Raw genomic sequence first — 13,546 nt, forward strand, 5'->3', positions numbered from 1 at the left:
TGCGGGGGGGGGGGCGGGCCGGGGGATGGGGCAGCTACAGCAACAGCCTTCTGCTGTGTCAGAGCAGCGCTGAGTGACTCAGAAGTGGAGGTTTGTGATGGTAACTGAACAAACGGGAAACCCCAGTTTAGCTGGAGCCGCCCACGCTGGAAATTGCAATTTTCCGTTAGATCACTTACCGCGGAACCAGTCACAGTGTGGGACCCCTTCCCCCAAGTTATTGACTATGGATCTAAAATCCCTGCGAGTCAGCTGTGCTCTCCAGTGATCAACCATTGCTCCGAAATCCCCTCCGCTGCTGACACGTCTGTCATATGTTCAGACATTGACCTGAGATCCCTCCGATTCCGTCACTGTTTTGTCTAATGATCAAATATTGATCAAAAGGCTCCTCAGATGTTGACACGTCTCAAATGATCAAACATTTCTCTAAAATCCCTTCAGCTGTCGACACTCATCGATTTTTGAATGTTGATCTCAAATCCATTCTAATTTTGCCTCCTTTCCCCTCTAATTCTCAAATACAGATGAAAATATCCCCTCAGTCTGGGGGTCTCCCCCCATATTAAACTGCAGGCACTTCTGGTTTTGGAGGGAAACAGTTGGCCTGAACTATTGCCCCACATCATGGACAGACGATGTGGTGGGGGTTAAACCCCCTATGAATATCTGTCACTTCAGATTAAATGCCTTTTCTCTCCAATGGTCAATTATTGATAAAATATCCATTCAGATTTGGCCTCTTTTCCCTCTGATTTTCAAATACGGGTTGCAAACTCCTTCAGATTTTAAGAGCATAAGAACGGCCATATTGGGTCAGACCAATGGTCCATCTAACCCTATATCCGACAGAGGCCAGTGTTAAGGCTTCATTTTAACAGCATTGCTTGTTCCCTTTCCCTTTTGCTGTAGAGTCTTTTTATAAAGAACCGACCTCCCCCGTTTGACAGTCTTTATATGGTATTAAAGATGCTAATAACTATCCTCTTTTGGGAGAACGACAGGAAAGGTTAGTTGAGATAGGCTGGAGCTCCAGCCTAAGTCTGAGCGGCTCCTTCCTAAAAGACAAAACAATAAAACACACACAAGGTAAAAATAAAGAACAGCAAAGAGAGAAAATGCAGTTTTTGTCTTTGGTGTTACCTCTCATGTGACCTCCGTTGGAGAAACACAGACATAGGTCTTATTAGCCACTCCAAGACCTGGTAAATTTGAACCAGCGTTGGGCTGGGATCGGGCACTGATTTTAGCTGCCTCTTTCTTGTCACAGGTTTACAGCCGTGTTGCAAAAGACACGGTTTTCGCTGGCTAAGGCAGACTCCCTATTAAACAGAAGGCAAAAGAAGAGGGATGGGAAAGAAAAGAAGTAAGGTGGGGAAGTAAAAGGACACACATGCAGGTGGGGAGACCAAGTCTCGCATTGCAGTTTAGGAATTAGCCGGAGACGGTACATGTAGCCATGTCATCTTGGACCCTCTCTCCGGCCCACTGGTCTGGACATCGCTCAGGAACAGAACAGCAAAAGCCCAATGAGGTTCTGGTGGATCCCCAGGGTCTCAGGAGACGGTGTGATGGTGAAACTTGCTCCTTACTGTTTTCCTGTCTTTGTCAGCCAACGTTGCTGTTGTATTTCCTCCTAAAGTCTTTTTTTTTAAGGAGCCCAAAAGGGAAGGGTGGGAGCATATCTCATCTCTTTATTATTTTGTCCACTAGTTAGGTCCAATGAACTAGGGTTACCATATTTTCATTGTAAAAAAGGAGGACACTCCAGGGGGCCCCGGCTCCGCCCCTTCCCCAAAGTCCCCGCCCCAACTCTGCCCCCTCCCCTGATCGCTCCGCCCCCTGCTCCTCCCCCCCCTTGCTTTCTGCGAATCAAATGTTCGCGGGAAGCCTGAAACAAAGAGGCAGCAGGTAAGCTGGGGCTGGGGCGGGGCGGCCCAGGCCAAGAGGCTCTGGCCCCGGCGTCTCCCGCCCGGCTCGGCTCGGGCACTGGGGCGCCGGCCCCCGGCCGAGCACCGCCGGCCCCGCCCCCAGCTGAGCACCGCCGGCCCCGGCCCCCAGCCGAGCGCCCCGGCCCCAGACCCAGCGCCGGCCCAACGCCCCCGGGCGAGCACCCCCGGCCCCAGTGCCGGCCGCTGGCCGAGCACCCCCGGCCCCAGCTCCCGGCCCCCAGCCGAGTGGCCCCGGCCCCGGGCCAGCACCGGCCCCTGGCCCAACACCCCTGGCCGAGCACCCCTGGCCCCCGGCCCAACACCCCCAGCCGAGCACCGCCGGCCCCGGGCCAGCACCAGCCCCCGGCCCAACACCCCCGGCCGAGCACCGCCGGCCCCGGGCCAGCGCCGGCCGAGCACCGCCGTCCCTGCACCAGCTCCCAGCCCCGCACCACTGGCCCCGCACCGGCTCCCGGCCCCGCACTCCTGGCTCCGGCCCCCGGCCGAGCACCACCGGGGCCTCCCTATTTTCCCGGACATGTCCAGCTTTTTTGGATTTCCCCCCGGACGGGGATTTGAGGCCCAAAAAGCCGGACATGTCCGGGAAAATCCGGACGTATGGTAACCCTAAATGAACCAAAAGTGGTGTGTCAGAAATTAGTTTCTGGCCCCACACGTCTTGTTTACCAGGCATGATCTTAACACAGTCCTTGAGTTATAGCGGTAGGCCTTTTTGTTTACACTAAAGCTGTTTGTCTTTCTTTTACACCTTTACCCATCAACATTTATAGTTATAGGATATTGTAACACTTTTATCCATTTTCCCCCAGTTAGGCTTACAAATGGGGTGGGTCCTACCAGGCCCCAATCATCACTGTGGGACTCAAATGTGAACACCAGGAGTTTACCTACCCTGAGAAAATGCATCGCTTTAGAAAATGGGTTGACTAACACAATTCTAAATAGGACTTGGATGCTTTTGAAATTCTCACCCCAAGTTACTCAGTAGCACAAGTTCCACTGAAACTCAGTGAGTCTGAAGTCTCTTTGGTACTTTTGCAAATCATAGCGTTAGTACACGTCTACCCCGATATAACGTGACCCGATATAACACGAATTCGGGTATAACGTGGTAAAGCAGCGCTCCGGGGGGGGGGGGGGGGGGCTGCGCACTCCAGCGGATCAAAGCAAGTTTGGTATAACGCGGTTTCACCTATAATGCAGTAAGATTTTTTTTTGGCTCCTGAGAACAGCGTTGTATTGAGGTAGAGGTGTACCTCGTATAGAGACTAACAACTGTCGGAGAAAAACAGAGTTCTCACTCTTTTGTTTAGGTACAGCAAGTTAGATGCTTTATTAACTCTCACAATTGTGCAGAGGGAGAGAGCTAAGCAGGTCTCTCTCTGGTAACCAATTACAGCAAACCTTTGTACCTTTCATTACAGAAATAATGAGGGACAGCTGCATTTTGTTTATACATAGGCCATCTTGATATCTCATTTCTTCACTTGTTTTGACTCACAACATACAATATTTTCTATACCTTATCTACACAAGGTCTTCTACACCTTATCTATACCAGGTCACAGTGACTTCTCACACAGTTCTTTCTCACCCGCCTCACACAATCCTCGCTTCTACAAATCTCGCGTTATCAGGGTTACAGTTAGCCTGACTCTTGCTAACGAACTGTCATGTATTGCAGTTCCTTTCTGTCAGTTCTTTCTCTGCTTCCAGAACCCCCCCCCCCTTTTGTACTACTAGTACAACAAACATTCTCAAATCTCTATTTGCATCAAGTCCTGGACTTCAGATTTAAATTTTATTAGAGAATATTTTAAAAAATAAACGATACAGAAAATTTGAAGCGTCAGTTATTGGTCATTGGGGGTAACATACAGAGTATAGGGGTATGTTGGTGTTTTGGGGTTGGGCAGCACACATAGTATATACAGACTGCAATGTCCCCAATGAGGGGTGGGTAACTGGTGGGTGGGATCAGGAAACAGTCGATAAGCGGTGAGGGTCTATCACCCATACAGGAAGTAGAGACAGTCATGGGCATAAGTAAGCGGGCTGGGTAATGGGGATGGGGTGACCCTCACGTGGGGGGATTCAGTTAGGTTTGGTGGGTTCAGGGCTCAGGGGATAAAGTCCAGCGGGGCGGGGGGGTGCACGAGGTCTCCCCGGCTCACTCTCGGTATTGGCGGTGGCCGGTGATGTGCTCGATGTAGATGTCCCGGGACCAACGGATCGTGTCCGAGACCATTAGGCGTCTCATGAGCCGTGCATAATGACGGCCCACCCCACAGGTCCTCAGCACGCGTTCGTTACACGGGTCCCAGGCACTCAGGGCCCCAACGAGCAGAGCGTCGACGTGCACCTCGTAGCCCTTAGTCCACAGGGTGTCAGCCAGGGGGGCGTATTTTTCGAGCTTGCGGGCTCAGGCTTCACGGAAAGCCGGGGTCCTGTTCTCGAACGGAATCGTTATGTCAACCAGGATGATCTTCTTTCCAACCTCGTCCATGACGACGATGTCTGGGCGCAGCGGCCTGTCGGTGCCGGGGACAGCGCGGTTGACAGTGATCTCTCCCAGACGCGGGTTGATGGCCTTCACTAGATGGTCCTGGACGGCGTTGTGGCGTAGCTGCCAGGCTCTGGCATGGGGCTTGCAGCAGCATAAGACGTGGGACAGGGTTTCGTTGACGTACCCGCACTTCCTGCAGCGTTTGTCCCGGTTCCCGTGGCGGATGGCACCGTTGAGTGGGACGCAATTCAGCCGGGCGCGGTGAATGAACCGCCAGTCGGCGAACTGGATGAAGCTGCCTGTGGGGAGGAAGTGGTTGCTGGAATCCCACTTGCTGGTTACTTCGAAGGCTTTACCCTGGTCCGGCTTTTTCTTCAGGGTGTCCACGTAGAGCGCGTGGACGGCGGCCTTCAGGGATCTCTCCAGCACGCCTCTGGCTCCGGGGGTGACGATTATGTTGTCCTCCGTTCCGATCCGCGGTATCAGGACTCCCAGCTCCTGCCGTTCCTCGTTCCATTCCCAGCGGCAGCCCAGTCGCTTTCCCAGCCGGCGCGTGGCATTGCGGGCGCGGGTCCACAGCGAGGCGAGATCGCCCCTGTCCCGGGCGAAGTTGCCGTCCAGGGAGCCGCTCAGGAAGGTGGCCACATCTCGGTCGGAGGGAGGTCTGCCGATTCGTTTCTCGGTGGCGGCGTGCAGGGCGGTCGTTGCAACGTTCTTCACCTTGGCGTCCGGGCACGTCAGGAGGTGGAAGGCGTGCGTGAGGACTGCGATGTCACAGAGGTCTCCCATACGGGGGACGCTGGCACCACCGTGCCTGTGCTTGATGTATACGAGTTTGTTGCTGGCTCTCCGGGACAGAGACAGCCAGTTTTTGACCAGCTGCCGGATGGCGTTGTCCGCCTTGTTGAGGGGCAGCTTTGCCATGGCGGATCTCCTCAGGATGAAGGCGATGCGGGGGATCAGGAAGGTGTTGAGGGCGTTGATCTTCTGCCACGGCGCCAGCAGGGATGTGTTGATCTTGGCGGCGTCCTGCAGGATCTCCCTGATGGTGTCCTCGGGGGTCTGCCGGACGCGGAAGCCTGTCGGCGTGCCGAGGTGCTGGTACGCCTGCCCCTCCGCCAGGAGAACGACGGACTCGCCCTGGATGAGGAACTCCGTCATCAGTACCGAGTCCCTCTTGCTCCCGTCAACATGGAGGGACGCACACTTCTTGGCATTGAAGCGGAGTCCCGTCCAGTCCGCGGCTCTCCCGATGGTGTCGAGCATGCCCTGGAGCCTCTCGGGGTCGTCCGCGATCAGGACCAGGTCATCTTCTACATCAGATGCTTCAATCTTAGGGGTTCTGATTGGATGTAATGACAATGCATGATTAGCAAGAACATGAAAGGCATTACTATTATTACATCTTTTACAACAACAATAACATAATCCTAAGCTAACTAATAGCAATACAAGCAATAACATTCCCATAGCAATACTATAATGGGGTTGTTGTACAGCCTTAGTCATAAAGCACAATAAAGTAGATACTCTATAAGCTGTCTGAAAGGCATACTTTTCAACTTGATATATATTTTGAAGCATGTGAATTTGCCCTTGTACTTCAGAGATTTTCTGAATCTCTGGTAACAGTGAAAACAAATTCTGAAATCTATCAGATACTAAACTAGTCCAATTAAAGGGTATCTGGAACCTGAGGGCTACTTGAAAAACTCTATCTGCAGGCCAGTAAATGATATGATTGCCTGCAGTGGTAGTGAGATTAAAATGTATGTCTTGCAATATGGTGTCATTAACATACACACAGCTATCATTAGCTTGAAAAAGTAAGTGTCCTGTCAGGGTAGTTCCTTGTCCCCTACCCTTCCAACAAATGTAGTCATAAACAGTGACAACTTCTCCTGGCTTCAGTTTACGTATACACTGAAGCTGTGGGGGTTCTAATGGCCAAAATGTCCATAGACTCCCTAACCCCATCCAAATGTCAGGTGTAATCCCAGGAGCACTGACTAAAAATCGATTGGGCATACCAGGTGGTCTAATTTCCCAGATGTCTTGGTGAATTACCCAATCCCACATGCATCCTCCCCATGGACCCGGCAGGATACGGTCTGTGGGAGCCCACACCCCCTGAACCGGTCCATATGCTTGGAAGGAGCACTGAGAACGTCCACACTTCCACCCAGAAAGTTTCCAAGTATGTCTCCATGGGCACAGATCAGATGGTACTCCTGATGTGTCTGTAAGGGCAGTGGGCCAAGCCTGATGCTCTAGATCATTCCGAATGGCCATTAGCTGGTCATTCAAGAAATCCTGAATCTCTGAGCATGCTAGATCCCACTGCAATGCCTTCCCAGCCTCAGTGATATTCAGTACCATCTCTGTCAGCAACTTCTGGGTCATAGAACTAAGGGCGGAGATAACATGTAACTCACCAACTCACGCCTGTACCTGGGTTAGTTGTGCTCCAGAAACAAGGCCAATGGCCTTCTCTAGTTGGCCCAATTTCTCATCATGTTCCTGGTTCTTAAAAATATTCCACACTGCTGCTGCACTATTGGCCCCATCCCACAGGGATCCGGTCAAGTCTCTCTTCTTTCTAGAAGAAATAACCCAAGCCCTCTGTTGTGCTAATCTAATGGCAGCCCCCTGTGAACAGTTTGGGTATGTAGAGGTAATCTGGAAACTGGATAAGGGCAATGAAAATGTAACAGTCCCTAGTGTAGTGTTAATCACAGTCCACCGATATCCTACTACATCTCTCTTTGGTGTAGTACTATACCACATCTGTTGGTCAAATACCTTTATGTATTTCTGGGGGGCATTAACATTAATGGGATAAGAGGGGGTGTATTGCAATAAGGTACAAGTCACATTATTAGTCACCGGAATAATTTCTATGCAGGTAAAATTTCCAGTGGCAGAACAAACTCTTTGGGTATTTGTTTGATTATTCACTAATTGGGTGACCAAATAACAATAAGGGCCTCTCTCATTTAACACAGTACAAATTCCAGGAACAACCATCATATCTACTTCACTATAGAACCCATCAATTGCAATTATTAATTCTTGGGGTTTGCTAGTAGTGATATCATGTACTTCTATCTCTACTGATCCATTTGTTTTCCATTCAATTGTTCGCTCATATACATTATCCTGAACTTTAAAGAATAATTTCTCTGAACAAAATTTCAGTAAATCACTGAGATGTGAAAGCCTTGGCCAATGGGTTTCATTGGAATATATAGTACTGTTTGTATCTGGATAAGTTACAGTGGTGGTGGCAGGGGTCAAGGGACTAGTGGTGGACGTAGTCTTTGTGGTGGCAAGGCATTTTTGATATTCATCATCTGAAAGCCAATTAGGGAGGGCAGTGCATCCTGAAGGTACGTGTCCATAAGCACAAAGCCCTGATCCTGGAAAAAATCCACCCCACCACTGGACCCCGCATTCCCAGGAACGGTCCCCACAGTTCCCTCCTTGCCAATAAACAATGCTCCATCTCTTCCACCAGGGCCAGTTCTTAATGTCTCTTGTAGTCAGGAATCCCTGGACTTTGGCAGTTTCAGCAGAGCGAGTGTTTCTTCTTTTCTTCAAAAGCAGTTGTGATTCACCATAGTGCAGGGGAGAGGTTACTAGCACTTCACCCTGTACTGGTGTGGTTCCTGTAAAAGAATTCAAAGGCATTGTAGATCTGTCAGTGGACAAGGGAGAGGTTACTAGCACTTCACCTTGTCCTCCTTCCCTGCTGTCCAGGAGGCACATTAGAGCTAGCAGGAGAAATAGGCTGATCAGCAGTTGGAGAATCCTCTCCAGGTGGAGGGGTCTTTTTGCAGTGCGAAGCATGGGTCCAGGTGGGCAGTACTTGGCACTTCACAGCCGTGTTGGTGGTTAACAGGACTTGGAAAGGGCCCTTCCAGCGTGGAGCCAGGGCAGTCTTTTGCTGATGGACCTTTATGTAGACCCAGTCTCCTGGTTCCAGCGAGTGACAGGGCTGCACAGGATCCTTGGGTAGTGCTTCTTTCACCTGTGTGTAAAAAGACTTAACACATTTCATTAGTGCCTGGCAATACTTAAGCATTGTGTCATCCATTAAATGAATGTCCATCTGAGCTAGGGTCAGTGGGGGCGCAGTTGGTAGTCGCATCGGGCGCCCTGTCAGAATCTCATGAGGGCTGAGTCCAGTCTTTCGATTGGGAGTGGCTCTCGTACTCATTAGTGCCAGAGGAAGGGCCTCTGGCCACTTCAAGTTTGTTTCAGCACAAATCTTGGCCAGTTTATTTTTCAGAATTCCATTCTGGCGTTCCACTGCCCCGGCAGACGGCGGAGGGTGGGGGCAGTGAAGGTTGTCTTGGATCTGCAAAGCTGCACATAACTCTTTTACAATCTGTCCAGTAAAGTGAGTTCTGCGGTCACTGTTGATACTCACAGGGATGCCAAATCGTGGTACAAAATCTTTAAGCAGAAGTTTCACAACAGTCCTGGCATCTGCTTTCCTGCAGGGAAAAGCTTCAACCCAATTTGAAAATACATCAACTAAAACCAATACGTATTCATAACCACAACATTTAGACAGGTGAATAAAATCAATCTGAATATTTACAAAAGGTCCCCAAGGGGGAGGGGGAGCTGCCTGCCTAACTTGAACAGCTTTACCAATGTTGTGCTGCTGACAAATCACACATTGTTGACAGTAGTGATGTGCAATGACTGGGAACCCGAACGCACACCAATCTCGGTTAACTGCAGCAACCATCCCCCCTTTGCTCACGTGAGCCATTCCGTGGTATACACGAGCAAGATAGGGCATTAGCATCTTCGGGGCAACCAGGCGACCAGCTGGGGCACGCCAAAGATGGTCAGGGTGTAGAATACAGCCATTAGCACTCCAACAACCTTTCTCAGCTGGATTTGGAACCACAGGAAAACAACAGCATTAATCGCGCGGAGATCTTGAACAAACCAATAGGTGTTCTTTCCTGGCTTCTTTACAGGAAAGATAGGAGTATTACAAGAACTGGTGGTGGTAGGGTTACCATATTTTGTGCCTCCGAAAGGAGGACACTCCACGGGGCCCAGCCCCGCCCCCAGCCCCGCCCCAACTCCGCCCCTTCCCCAAAGTCTCCGCCCCCTCCCCTGCTTCCCGCGAACATTTGATTCGCGGGAAGCCTGAAGCAGGTATGGGGGTGTGGGGGGAGGAGGCACGGCCCAGGCTGGCCCCCCCAGCGTTTCCAGCCTGGGTCGGCTCGGCCCCTGGGGTGCCGGCCCCGGGCCCGGCCCCCGGCTGACCACCCCTGGCCCGCCCAGCACTGCCGGTCCCCGGCCCCGGCCGAGCACCCCAGGCCCGGCCCCGGGCCCCCGGCTGGGCACCCCGGCCGCCCAGCACCGCCGGCCCCCGGTGGCCCGGCGCACCCCCCGGCGGCCCGGCGCACCCCCCGAGCCGCCCAGCACCGGCGGCCCGGCGCACCCCCGGCCGCGCAGCACCGCCGGCCCCCGGCGGCACGGCGCACCCCCGGGCCGCCCAGCACCGCCGGCCCCCGGCGGCACGGCGCACCACCCGGCGGCCCGGCACACCCCCCTGGCCGCCCAACACTGCCGGCCCCTGGTGGCCCCCGGCGGCCCGGAGCACCCCCCGGCGGCCCAGCACCGGCGGCCCGGCGCACCCCCCAGCCGCCCAGCACCACCGGCCCCTGGCGGCCCGGCGCACCCCCCGGCCGCCCAGCACCGCCGGCCCCCGGCCCAGCGGCGCCGGATTTTCCCGGATATGTTCGGCTTTTTGGGATTTCCCCCCGGACGGGGATTTGAGTCCCAAAAAGCCGGACATCTCCGGGAAAATCCGGACGTATGGTAACCCTAGGTGGTGGCAACAATAATACCCTGCTGTAATAAAGACTCCATTACTGCGGCTATCCCTTCCTCTGCCTCAGGACGCAGAGGGTACTGGGGAACCCTTGGCAAAGCTTTAGAAGGATCAACAAAAATCTTAACCGGCTCAGCTGTCCGAATCTGTCCCACTTCATTGGCAGGCCGAGACCAGAGATGGGGGGGAACTTGTGATAACAAATGCACAAGGTCAGGGCTACGAGTTGTTGGTAATTCAGCTGACTCCTCTATGTGGAGTGTCGCCAACACTAGATTGGTATTCTCCTCAGGAACCTGTACGAATACACCAGCCATCGGGTGTGCAACAGATAGTACAGCCTAACTTACACAAAAGATCCCTTCCCAGCAGATTCACAGGAGAGGAGGGGCTGAGCAAGAATGCATGCTTGTTAGCAAGGGGCCCGAGTGAAACCGCAAGGGGTTTTGTGACAGGATGCGAAACAGGTTGACTTGAAATGCCAACAGCATTTACAGACAAAGTTGACAAAGGAACAGAGGGAAACTCCGTGAATCTTAGAGCCGATCTAGTAACTCCAGTATCCACAAGACAAGTAACAGATTGTTCTGCAATTTCACAGTTTACATAGGGACCTTCTTGATTAATGGGAATTAAAGGATTCATGATGCAGTTACGTTCTTTCAGGCTGTCCTAGTAAGAGGTAGTTTGTGGGGTAAAAGTAGATGCTTCAGGATTTGGGAAAGGAGGTGGAGGGTTCTGAGATAATCGGTCTGGGCACGCATTTTTCCAGTGTCCCTCTTGGCCACAAATGTAGCATGCAGTGTACCTGGGCTGGGCAGGATACGAGGGACCCTTCCCTCTTCCTCGCCCGTGACCTCGTTCTCGTCCTCCTTTCATTCCCCCATGGCCCTGGTTTTGATAAGTTTCTAACTGCAATGTTAACAGTTTTGTTTCAGTAGTCTCTTTCTTCTGCTCTGTGCAAGCTGCACAATGATTGGCGACTGTCACCAGTTCAGAAAGGGGTTTAGTTTGCCAGCCAATGCAGATAGTTCTTAACTGCTGCTGAACCTTTGGTAAGAGTCCCTGAACGAAAGCAGCCCCTACGGCTTCTCTGGCATTTTCAGCTGGCTGAGTGATCCCCGAATGTTGTTCAAAACCTTAGTCAGTCTATCTAGGTAATCAGCAGGGGACTCTCCTTTATTCTGTTTATAGTAGGTGATATCTGTCTTCTTAGGGCAGACTTCCATAATAGAATTTAAGAGACGGTCCCTAGCCTCTCTCAAATCACGGTCAATTCCAGGGTCAGCCCCTGGCCAAGCTGCCTGTCTGGTAAGCCATTGTCGAACTTCGGCTGGCATAATCATCCGCAAGAGTTGATTAATGTTTGCCCAAGATGGATTATAACACTGAACCACTGTCTGGAGCTCGTCTCTAAATTTTTCTGGCTCCTCCCTGACATTAGGAAATTCCTTCACCAAGGTTCTCAGATCTCCTGGTGACCACGGGGCATGCACTGTAACCAACTGTCCTTCAGTCCCGGGCAGTTCTCTTAAAGGAGCCTGGAGTGCATGTGTTACACTTCTAGTAAAGTAAAGGGTACCCTCCTCAGAAGGACCAGTCTCGGGAGAGCTACTGGGAAGATCAGAATCACCCCTTTGTGGTGAAGAGGAGGATTCTCTCTCAGGAGAAGAAAGAACAATGTGTGCAGCTGATACATGCGGTGGTGAAGCTGGCACTGCCGGGTGAGATTCGTTAGCAGACCCAGGCAGTGGAGGGGGAGGAGGCGGCACGGGCTGCTGCTGCTGAATGTTACTGAAGAAATCTACAATGTCCTCAGCAGTTTCCTCCTCACTCTCAGACCTAACTAATTGGGGATAAAGAGGAGCAGAAGGAATTGCTCGAGGGGAAGGGGATAAAGAGGAGCAGAAGGAATTGCTCGAGGGGGAAGAGGATAAAGAGGAGCAGAAGGAATTGCTCGAGGGGGAAGACAGCTGGATGCTTTACATTTAAGCTGTAAATGTTGTACTTGGGCTTTTAATTTTTCCTGGGAGTTCTTTAGACTCCGCACTCGAGACTCGTGGAGTCTCTTTGTTGCTTCCTCCCACCAACAGACAAATTGCTCCCACTGTGCATCAGAGGCTTTTGGCAAAGCCAGGGTTTCTTTGAGGTATTTAAGTTTATCTAAATCGAAGGTACCTTCTAGTGGGCATTGTTTAGATGGATTTGCACGCGTGTAAAGATTCCAACTATCTAAATACCTGCAGGTTGTTGGACCATAATGTACGTACATGAAATAAGCTGGGGTATCCTTAGGGGGGTGAAAGGGAATGCTTAGACTGTCCCCCCACCCATTTTCCAATCACACACACAGGGAGGAGGATGCCCTGTCCGCGCTAGCGGCACATACACTAAGGATCTCTCCCTCCAGGGTACTCACACAGGAGAGACTAACGAGGATAGCCATGACCCTCCTACACCTCCCTTCAGCAAAGAGCGTCGGCTAATCTCAGAGAGACGGCGCCGCTTACTCTGTTGCATCCGGTGAGATGATCAGACTGTCAGTGGCTCACACGGAGAGGAAAAGGGGAGGGAAGATGGGTTCACACACTCCTAGACCCAGGTAGCCTCCTCGCCAGACGATGCCAGGCCGAGTCAACCCACCGTGGGTCGGATCCCCTAAAAGATCCTCTAGTTACCGGGCTTGCGTTAGAGTAGTTCTGGTCACGAGCCAAAAGACTTCGCAGAGTACTCTGGGCGTCTTCCGGTAACACTCAATTCACACTGGTGTGTACACACACACACACACACACACACACACACACACACACACACACACACAAGGCCTTATACCAGGTACTATTCCCAAGTACCTCGATGCATCACTCGAGGCGGTAAAAACCCCTCCTGAGGCGGTAACAACCCCTCAACACCGGTGCAAACCTATGCACCTCGCATATGCATACAGGGGGCGGCAAACAATTCCCCTAAGCCGCTCAGCATCTGACCTTGCTGCACAGTCAATAAGTTCGGATGGCGTGAGCCCAACAGGGACAGACGGCCCCACGGACAGTCCTCCTCCGACACCCCAATAGAGATTTCAAAAGGTCTCTTACCTCTATTGTGGCGCCATTGGGTTCGAAGGGGAACGATCCGTAGCAGCTGCCGGTGCCTCTGTGGGCATTGCCATCCCAGACGAGCCCCCAAATTGTCGGAGAAAAACAGAGTTCTCACTCTTTTGTTTAG

Source organism: Chrysemys picta, chromosome 12, assembly GCF_011386835.1.
Source record: "Chrysemys picta bellii isolate R12L10 chromosome 12, ASM1138683v2, whole genome shotgun sequence".
Taxonomy (NCBI): domain Eukaryota; kingdom Metazoa; phylum Chordata; order Testudines; family Emydidae; genus Chrysemys; species Chrysemys picta.